Source organism: Furipterus horrens, unplaced genomic scaffold, assembly GCF_987537825.1.
Source record: "Furipterus horrens unplaced genomic scaffold, mFurHor1.1.pri manual_scaffold_12, whole genome shotgun sequence".
NCBI lineage: Eukaryota > Metazoa > Chordata > Mammalia > Chiroptera > Furipteridae > Furipterus > Furipterus horrens.
Window position 1 is genome coordinate 46,667,206 of NW_028327182.1, and position 11,013 is coordinate 46,678,218.

Consider the following 11,013-nt stretch of genomic DNA (forward strand, 5'->3'; position numbering starts at 1 on the left):
TCTTGTGCCTCAGTTCTTATTGTGAGCATTTCTCACAGTTACATAACTATTTCTTCCTGTGGGTCATTTTAGATTGTATTAAACATAATGCTATTTTAAACTATATTAAGTTTTTTATTAACACATTCTCAGAGTTGAATGCCAAAAGTATAATTACTAAGTTAAAAGTTATGGACATATTAAATATTTACATATGCTGCCAAACAGCTTTAAATTCAGGGGATATTTTTAAGGACAAGCATTTTTATTACTTTATATTCAGATAACAGTATGCTTACCCTAACAGCATATTTTTAAGTCAAATGCCTTTTGCGAAACTTCTTTATTAAATAAAATATTTTTTAACATTTGAATTATTTTATTTATTCGACTATTATGTTAAACATCCATTTCGAATCAGAAACACTCTAGGTGTGTGGAATACAAAAAGAAATAATTCTCTGTTTCCCTCAGTTATATATATAGATCAATAATTACCAAAGAGAAGATAATTGGAAGTGATATTTTATATAAATATTTTAAATATTTAATTAAATTCTTACTTTTTAAATTAGTAAATTATTTCTATGTAAATTATTATTAGGCAAACTTTAGCCCCTGACAGAATTATTAAATATTATAAATTACTAAAATCAAAATTAATATTTTACTTTTTTTCAAGAAAACAATCTGATTATTTATTATTGTAATTGGATGAGTTGAGCTTCTATGCTTTCAAAATTTCTGAGTCAACATATAATTTGTCAGTTGAGATCTCCCTCCATGCAATCATTCTTTCCACAAATATCTGAATACCTACTAAGTGTCTGGCCTGTGTTAGGAGCTGGAGATTAAAAGAAGAGATAAAGTCCCTGCCCTCAGAGAGCTGATATTCTGGTGTAGGAGAAAGCTAACAAACAAGGAAGCAAATTGAATCAATAAGATAATGTTTGAAAGTGGTAACTGCTCCAGGGGATGTGCTGCTAGTCATTGGGATGGGGGTTCCTTCCCCTTGGTGCTCTCACTCTTTAATGTCTCACTCCTCACAGGCTGTTGCCAGCCAATGACTCGGCATATGGGGTCCTGACACAGGCCGGTTTCTTGGAGCTGTGGGGCCCCTTGCAGCAGGAGGCTTGGCTCCAGGACTTCCCACTGGCTTGGCTGAAACATTTTTCAACCTGCACTGGAGTCTGAGGCTTTTTCTGCCTCATCTCCTTCCTCAGGTGTCAGAGCAGCCTCCCCTCTGCAGGTTGATCAAATCCTGCTGCCCTGCATGGGAGTCACCCAGTGACTCTCCCACACATCTAATGTCTGCTTGGACTCAACTTCTTGAAAGGACAGAGCCAACCAAGCCTGTTAGAATAAAATATAAATATTTTTAAAGTGTTTCATGGTAGGGACATAACAATGACCATTGCTTGGAGAACATCTGACCACTATTTATTTCCAAAGTTCACAGTGGAGGTTGCTCAGTGCTACATCTTTTATTCCTTCCACTTTTAAAACATTTTATTTTTCAATGAGAGTTAACACTCAATAGTATATCAATATATAGTATAGTATATAGGTATATAGTATAATGGTTAGACATTTATATAATTTACGACATGATCACCATAATAAGTCTAGTGCCTGCTTGGTACCATACATAGTTATTATAATACTATTTACTACATTTCTTGTGCTGTATTTTACATCTCCATGACTCTTTTGTAACTGCCAATGTGTACCTCTTTATCCCTTCACCACTTTTACCGATATCCCCAACTCCCTCTCCTATATGGCCACTATCAGTTTTTTCTCAATATCTATGAGGTTTTTTTTTTTCTGTTTTCTTTGTTTATTTTGCCTTTTAGATTCCACATATAAGTGAAATCATAAGTTATTTGTCTTTCTCTGACTTATTTCACTTAGCACAATACCCTCTATATCTATCCATGTTGTAGAAAATTGTAAGATTTAATTCTTACTTATATCTGAGTAATAGTTCTTCATATGTACCACATCTTCCTTATCAACTTGTCTCTCTATGGACACTTAGATTGTTTCCATATCTTGACTATTGAATATAATGCTGCAATAAACATAGAGATTTGTGTATCTTTTCAAATTAGTGCTTTGGATTTCTTTGGATAAATACCCAGAAGTGGAATTGCTGGATTGCAAGGAAGTTCTATTTTTAATTTATTGAGTAACCTCCATATTGTTTTGCATAGTGGCTACACCAATTTGTAATCCCAAGAGTGCACAAAGTTTCCCTATTTTCCACATCCTAGCTGACATTTGGTTGTTGATTTATTGATGATAGACCTTCTGACAAGTGTGAGGTGATATCTCATTATGGTTTTGATTTACATTTTTCTGATGATTAGTGATGTTAAGTATCTTTGCATATGTCTGTTGGTCTTTTCTATGTGTGTGTGTTAAGTTGTATGAGTTCCTTCTCCATTTTGGATATTAACCCCTTATTGTATATGTCACTGGCAAGTTATCGTCTCACATTCAGTGGGTTGTCTTTCATTTTGTTGACAGTTTCCTTCCCTGTGAAAAACTCTTTAGCTTGATGTAGTTCCATGTATTTCTTTTTTCTTTTTCTTTTTCCCTTGTTCAAAGTGACATATCCCAAAAATATATTACTAAGAACAATGTCAAAGAGTTTACTGACTATGATTTCTTTCAGGAGTTTTATTGTTTCAGTCTTCTATTTAAGTCTTTAATCCAGTTTGAGTTTATTCTTTTTAAAAAATTATTTATTGTTTTTCTATTACAGTTGTCCCACTTTTTCCCCATTGCTCCCCCACCCAGCCCACCCCTTCTCCTACAGTCCATCCCCACCTAGTTGTACATGTCCATGAGTTATCTGAGTTTATTCTTGTACATGGTGTATGAATATGTCTGGTTTTACCAAAACCATTTATTGAAGAGACTGTATTTACCTCATTGTATATCTTGCTTCTTTTGTTATAGACTAATTGACCATATAGATGTGGGTTTATTTCTGGGCTCTCCATTCTGTTTCATTGAAGAATGTCTGTTTTTATGCCTATACCATGCTGTTTTGATTACTATGGCCTTATAGTATTGTTCAGTATCAGGTAGTGTGATACTTCCAACTTTGCTTTTCTTTGGCTAATTGAGATCTTTTCTGGTTTCATATAAATTTTAGAATTATTTGTTCTAGTTCTATGAAAAATTTCATTGGTATTTTGATGGAGATTGCACTTAATCTGTAAATTGCTTTGAGTAATATGGACATTTTAATAATGTTGATTCTTCCTATCCATGACAATAATATATGTTTCCATTTATTTATATCTTCTTCAATTTTTTCCCTTAATGTCTTATAATTTTCCAAGTACAGGTCTTTAATTTCTTTGGTTAAATTTTTTCCTAGGTATTTCTGATGCAATTGTAAATGAAATTATTTTCTTATTTTTTCTTTCTGAGAGTTTATTGTTGGTGTATAAAAATGTAACTGATTTATAAATTTTAATTTTGTATCCTGTTATTTTACTGAATTTATTTATCAATTCTATTAGCTTTTGGGGGGAGTCTTTAGGGTACTCTACATATAGTATAGTATCATGTTATCTGCAAATAATGACCATTTTACTTCTTCCTTTCCAACTTGATTCCTTTTATTTCTTCTTCTTTTCTGACAGCTATGGCTAGGAATTACAGTACCATGTTGAACAAATGTAATGAAAGTGGACATCCTTGTCGTGACCCTGATTTTAAGAAAAGTGCTTTTAGCTTTTCCCCATTGAGTTTGAGGTTAGCTGTGGGTTTGTCATATAAGACCTCTATTATGTTGAGGCATGTTTCCTCCAGTCCCAGCTTGTTGAGAGTTTTTATGACAAATAGATATTGCAATTTTTTAAAATGCTTTTTCTGCATCTCTTGATATGATCATATAATTTTTATTCTTCATTTTGTTAATGTGATGCATTATGTATTTTAACTTGTGGATATTGAACACCTAATCATGGTAGATAATCTTTTTAACCTGCTGCTGAATTTGGTCTGCTAATATTTTGTTGAGGATTTTGCATCTGTGTTCATCAGATATAGGACTATAATTTTCTTTTATTTTCTCTTTATCTGCTTTTGGAATCAGGGTAATGCTGGCCGTATAAAATTAGCTTGGCATCTTTTCCTCTCTTCAATTTCTTTTGGAATAGTTTGAGAAGGATAGGTGTTAATTCTTTTTTGAATGTTTGGTAAAATTCATTTGTGAAGCCATCTGGTCCTAAACTTTCATTTGTTGGGAATTTTTTTTTTTACTACTCTTTCAATTTTGTTAGTAGTTATCAGTCTGTTAATATTTTCTGTTTATTTTTGACTCAGTCTTTGAAGATTGTTATAAAATTTATCTATTTCTTCCAGACCGTTCACTTTGTGGGTATATATCATAGTATTTTATAATTCTTTATATTTCTGTGGTATCAGTTGTCATTTCTCTTCTTTCATTTTTTATGTTATTTATTTGGGTCTTTTCTCTTTTATTCTTGATGAGTCTGAATAAAGGTTTATCAATTTTGTTTACCCCTTGAAAGAACCATCTATTGGATTAATTGACCTTTTGTGTTATTTCTGCTCTGATCTTTGTTATTTTCTTTCTTATACTCACTTTGGGCTTTGCTTGTTATTTTCTAGTTTTTCTTTTTGTTGTTGTTTTCTTTTTGTTTTTAGGTTCAAGATTAAACTGTTATTTGAAAATTTTCTTGTTTTTTGAGGTATGCCTATATTATTATGAAATCCTTTCTTATAACTGTTTTGGCTATGTCCCATAAATTTTGAGTCATGTTTTTATTTTCATTTGTCTCAAGGAATTTATTGATTTCTTCTTGATCTCATTGTTAACCTTTTCATTGTTTAGTGCATGTTATTTAGCCTTCATATGTTTGTGTATTTTTCATTTTTTTTCTTATAATTGATTTCTAATTTTATATCATTGTGGTCAGCCAATTAAGATGCTTGATATGATTTCAATCTTCTTAAATTTATTGAGACTTGTTTCGTAGCCTATCATGTGTTCTATCCTGAAATATTTTCCATGTGCACTTGAAAAGAATGTACATTCTGCTGCTTTGATGAAATGTTCTAAAAAAATTAATTAAATATATCCGGTCTTATGTATCATTTAAGGCCACTGTTTTCCTGTTAATTTTCCGTCTGGATGATCTATCCATTGATAACAATGGGATGTTAAAATCCCCTAGTATGACTGTATTACTTTCATTCGCTCCCTTTATGTCTGTCAATATTTGCTTTATGTATTTTGTTGGGTGCATAGATGTTTATGAGAGTTATGTCTTCTTGTTGGATTGATCCCTTTGTCACTGATGTCTCTTGTTATAGCCCTTGTTTTAAAATCTATTTTGTTTGATATAAATATTGCTATCACATTTTTTGTTGTTGTTGTTTGTTTCTATGTTCATGGTATTTTCTATCCCTTTACCTTCAGGCTGTGTGTGATTTTTATTCTGAAGTGGGTCTCTTATAAGCAGCATAGGTATGATTCTTGTTTTCTTTTTCTTTTTCCTTTGTTTTGATTCTCTAGCTTCTGTTGTTGGTTGTTGTGATACAGTTTTCATTTTAATGTTCATAATTTTAATCCTCCTTCTTCCAAACAAGTCCCTTTAACATGTCATGTAACAGTGGTTTGAATCTAATGAACTTCTTCAGTTTTACTTTGTTCTGGAAACACTTTCTCTGCCATTCTATTCTGAATGACAGCTTTGCTGGATAGAGTAATTGTGGCTGTAGGTTTTTGCTTTTCATTTCTTTGAATATTTCTTGCCAGTCCCTTCTTGCCTGCAGAGTCTCCTTTGAGAAATCAGCTGATAGTCTAATTGGGACCCCTTTGTACATAATTCTTTTCTTCTCTCTTGCTGCTTTTAAGATTCTCTCTTTATCTTTAATTTTTGACATTTTGATTTCAATGTGTCTTGGTGTGGTTCTCCCTGGGTCCAGTTTTCTTTGGAACTCTCTGTGCTTCCTGGACCTGTAAGTCTATTTCCTTCCCCAAGTTAGGGAAGTTCTACTTCATTATTTTTTCATATAATTTTTCAATTTCTAGTTCTTTTTCTTCACCTTCTGGCAACCCTATAATTCGGATGTTCACTCTCTTATAGTTGTCCCAGAGATTTCTGAGCTTCTCCTCATTTTACTCACTTTTTGTTCCCTCTTTCTGCACTGGTTGACTGTTCCTTCCTTATGTTCTGATTTGTTGATTTGATCCCTGGTTTTCCTTCCCTCACCACTTGTTTTGTATGTGTTTTCATTCATTTCAGCAGGACTAGCCTTCATTTCTTCCCCGTCTTGATTAAATCCCGCTGTTAGGTCTGTAAGCTGTCTTATAACTATAGCTCTGAACTAAGCCTCAGAAAGGTTACCTATCTGTTCATCCATTAATTCATGTATTTGCTTTCTGGTCAGTGCCTAATTGGGATCTCTACATTATCCCTGCCAGCCTGGTTGTTTTTTGCTCCTGGGCGGGGCTGTCACACCTCCTGTGCTATAGGGGGCGGAGCCCTGTGCACTCATCACTATCTGGAGACTCTTCTCACCACACTGTGGTGCTTTGTTTGGGGGCGGGGGTCCAAGATGGGTTCCTGCCATTCTCTCTCCGCTGAGAGACTTAGAGCCTCCTCCTCTCTCCCCACTCCCTCTGGCCCTGACAGTACGAGGCAACGGGGGTCTGCCTTCCCTGGCATTGTAATCACAAGCTGATGGGTTTGGTCTGCAGCTAGGGGTGCTCCCAGGTGTTTCTCACCTCCCCTTAAATATGGGCATCTGTACTTACTGCAGTCCCACCACCATCGCCACAACTCCCACCGCCAGCACAGTTTGACCTCTCTGCCCTGGCTTCGCCCCTCCTACCTGTCTGGATGAGCACCACTTGTTTATAATTTCATAAGTTGGACTTTCATGTAGCTTTATTTTCTGGAACTTCTGGTTATTTTTGGTTTTTCAGTAGATGTATTTCTTCTTAGTTGTGTAGGGAGATGGAGCATGTCGGTCTAGGCCTTCATCTTGGTCGGAAGTCTCTATTACTTTTTTATTCAACCAGTCAAAAACATATGGTAAAACTGATTACCTCCTTGTACAAATAAATTTCTTCTCTTGATTTTGATATACCAATCTGTTTATCTCACTGCACGTTCTCAGCATGTGTAAATTCTAACTGTTCCCTGATTCTTGTTCTCTTATTCATTCAGCCACTCTGTATCTTTTGATTGAAGCATTTAATCCATTAACATTTAATTATAGGTATTAGTTATTGGCATTTTAATTATTTTATGATTGTTATTGTCATTCTTCTCTGTTCCTCTCTTACTCTCTTGCTCTCTTTTCTTGTGTGTTGGTGACTTTATGTAATGTTGTGCTTGGATTCTTTTCTCTTTATTTCTCATATATCACTTGTAGATTTTTGGTTTGTGGTTACCATGTGCTTTATATATACCAAGCTATGTTTATAACAGTCTATTTTAAGTTGATGGTTGCATAAGTTTGAACACATTCTAAAATCACTATTCTTACACACTCCCTTCACATTTATATTTTTGTCATTATTTTTTACTTTTTGTATTTGTATGTTTGTGTGTATTCCTTAATTTACTTTAGTAGTTACACATGATCTTCCCACTTTTGCCTTTAATTTTTTTTACTAAGTTATAGCTGATTGATATACTGCTTTTATCATGTGTTTATCCTTTTCAGCATGAGTTTTTGTTTGTGATATTTTTTATTTATATTTTTTATCTTTTTTCTTATAAAAGTCCCTTTAATATTTCCTTTTCAAAAAATTGCTTCTGAATTTATTAAAATAGGTTGACTGCCAAATACTGTACTATATTCTTATCTTATTTGTAACTATGTAACTCTCTGGGAGTGAAGTAAAGGTGGGAAGGAAATATATCTGGTCTCTGTGGGCAGGACCCAGAGGGCCTTGTGCACCTTCCTTGGCTCTGACTATGATAGGAACAGGCCAATTAATTAACAAGGGGTTCTGGGCAGTCTACATCACAGCCACCTCTGTGGACGTTCATGATGGGCTGAGTAACTAAGGCACCTGTTGGACCCTGTCATCAGAAGAGAATATAGCCTTTATTATCCATCCTCTTCCTTCTACCTGCATAGACTAGATTTACTATTTCTTGTGAGAATCCCGAGCAAACTTTATATAGGACTAATTTACTTGAATTAAAAATGCCCAACAGAAAAAAGGCATGTCCATGGAGTTTCAAAATAACAAAAACGATCAACTCTAAGTCCTCTGAAACAATTTTCTCAGACTTTGGGGAAATAAAAACATCAATTCTTGCTTGTAAAAACACATACAAGACAAGCCATGTGGGATGGACACACTAAAAATTTTCCAATGCCTGATTATTTCAAGGTACTTTATTTTTAAAACAGGTCATAATACTAAGCTCCTGACCCATTCTGCTAGTGTACAAGCTAAAAATGCTTGCTCAGTAGCTGAGGGGCACTCTTTAGTAGCATGTTTAAACACCAAATAAAAATCCATATAAAAGAAGTATTCAACTTGTTTTCATAGGAACACAGATAAGTGTGACTCTGCCTACTAACCTTTCATATTATTCCATCTGTGCTAAACTTTTTACAGTGACGTTTTAATAATTAAGTTAAATGGTCCCCTCGAATCTTTTAATTCAAGCTACACTCACTCTAACAGCTACAAAAATGACATCTACACATTAATACAAGTTGAAGCACAGACTGCTGGATGATATTTCATTCTACTCTGTCATGCACAAGACACAGGTATGGTGCTGATGTCCTGCTTCTCCACTTCAGGTAGAAATTCATGGTTCTGGACTTGCTGTATCAGTTGCCATGTCAGTCCTGATATCCTATAGTAGATAGTTGGCCTCTGGAATCAACTAAAAGTAGAAGCAGTAGCAATGGTGTAAGCACCTATGTTTTCAAAGAGCATCCAGTCTCCCACATAAATCTTTGGCAAGCCACAGAGTTCTACAGTGTGACTGAGGTCATGACACATTGGTCCCCATATGCTGGATTGATAATACTATATTTCTCATCTGGTTTGGGCCTCATCTGCAGAAGGAGCTTCATGTGCACATGGTCACAGATGATGCAATTAAATGACCCATATGCTCCATCATTCACTTAATACATAACAATTTTTTGCTTGATTCATCTTCATCATCAAATTCTGTTTGTTCCCTTAATATAAGTTTTTTGGAAATTATATTAACTGCAAGTGTGAAATTGATGCAACCTAGTATCTGCCTGAATCAGCTATGAGTGTCACTCCTGAGTCTAACTAAAAATACTTGTCAAGAGCTCAGTTGATTACTATGGCCATATCTTTAAATTTGAACTATATTCTCAGATACAGGAAAGCCACTACTAATATCAAGCAGATACAATTTCAGCTCCCATATCAAAAACTCAGCTGTCACCAAATATGGCTTGCATGAAGATCTTAGGATTAATACAGCCACTTCCTATGTGGAAGCTGACACAGATGGCATCAATATTTAACTCTTTTGCCTGTTACAAAAGTAGTCTGCCATTTCTTAATGTGGCAAAAAATTTAACATTGAGACAACAGACTGCTTTGGAATCATCAATGGCAATCCACAAAAACCAACTTTGCCTTTGAATGTGCCCTGCCAACTTTCATTAACTTGACTTCACTACTGAAAGTCATCATCTGGACACAATTATTGGCAGCACACCTGAGATACTTGTTTAGAAGTACTTGCATAGATAATGTTCTGTGGAGGCACCCCAATACTTCACTAATTGTATTTTGGTCTTGTTGACACATCAAATCCTGTTCCAATGGCAACTAGGGTCTTCACTATGGTTCTGCTGTCAATGCATTTGACTGCATAAAAGGGGATGGCTCGAGAAAGAGATTTCACCCATTTCAGATGCTTCTTTAGAATGTCTTCCATCTGCAATGTAGAAGGCATTCTTATCATTGGAAGAAGAAACTTCATTAATTTTTTGGTCCAGAATGTTCTTGTCAGTAAAGTCTTCATCAAGAAAAAGGCAGCCAACTCTTCGTTACTAACATTGTTTATGGTTTCTGGATGTTCTTAAGGAAAACTAAGAGATGGAATTTAAAGAAATTATTGCCAGCTTTTCACAAAGGCAGTTCTCCAGAGATTCCAAGTCTCTCTAAAGATGAGTGTTCTCTTGGTACAACAGTGGGAATGTCCTGATAACACAGAGCACAGGAGCACCTCAAGTTGACCGCATAGACAACTCCACTCAGTGCAGAGGACTGCCAGCCTCCCCCGACAACCACATGCCTGGCCATATACCACCTTACACTCTCCTGTGGAGGACCACATCAATAAGTGGTGCTGGAGTGCTGGCAGAAGGGTGGCAGAGGCTGAGGAAACTGACCCCTTTAATCTTTCTTGTAATACTGGTTTGGTGACAATGAACTCCTTCAGCTTCCTCCCTGCTTTTTCTTTTCTTTTTCTTTTTAATCTAGGAAGCTTTTTCTCTCTCCTTTGATGCTAAATGATTGCCTTGATAATTGAAACCATCTTGGTTGCAGACCCTTTCTTTTCAGCACTTTAAATATTTTGTGCCAATCCCTCCTGACCTGAAAAGTTTCTGTTGAGAAATCAGCTGACTCTCTTATGGGAGCTCCCTTTTAAGTAACTAACTGTTTTTCTCTTGTTACATTTAAAGTTCTTTCTTTGTCTTTGACCTTTGGCAATTTAATCGTGATGTGTCTTGGTGTGGGCCTCTTTGGGTTTATCTTGTTTGAAACTATGCACTTCCTTTGCCAGTTTAAAGAAGTGTTCAGTCATTATTTTTGCAAATAGGATTTTAATCCCCTGTTCTCTTCTCCTTTGGTACCCCAATGATGCAAACATTGTTATGATTAATGTTGTCCTTGAGGTCCCTTAAACTATCCTCATTTTAGAAGGTTTTTTTTCTTTTTGCTATTCCAGTTGGGTGTTTTCAGCTACCCTGTCTCTCAAATTGTATCTCCTGTTCTACTTAATGTTTGTT

General features: G+C 35.2%; 1 pseudogene; it reads right to left on the bottom strand.

Annotated features, from left to right (window-relative positions):
• Positions 1-8,698: 8,698 nt before the first annotated feature.
• LOC149996124 (ornithine decarboxylase pseudogene) lies at positions 8,699-9,688 on the bottom strand (annotated as a pseudogene).
• Between the last annotated feature and the right edge of the window lie 1,325 nt (positions 9,689-11,013).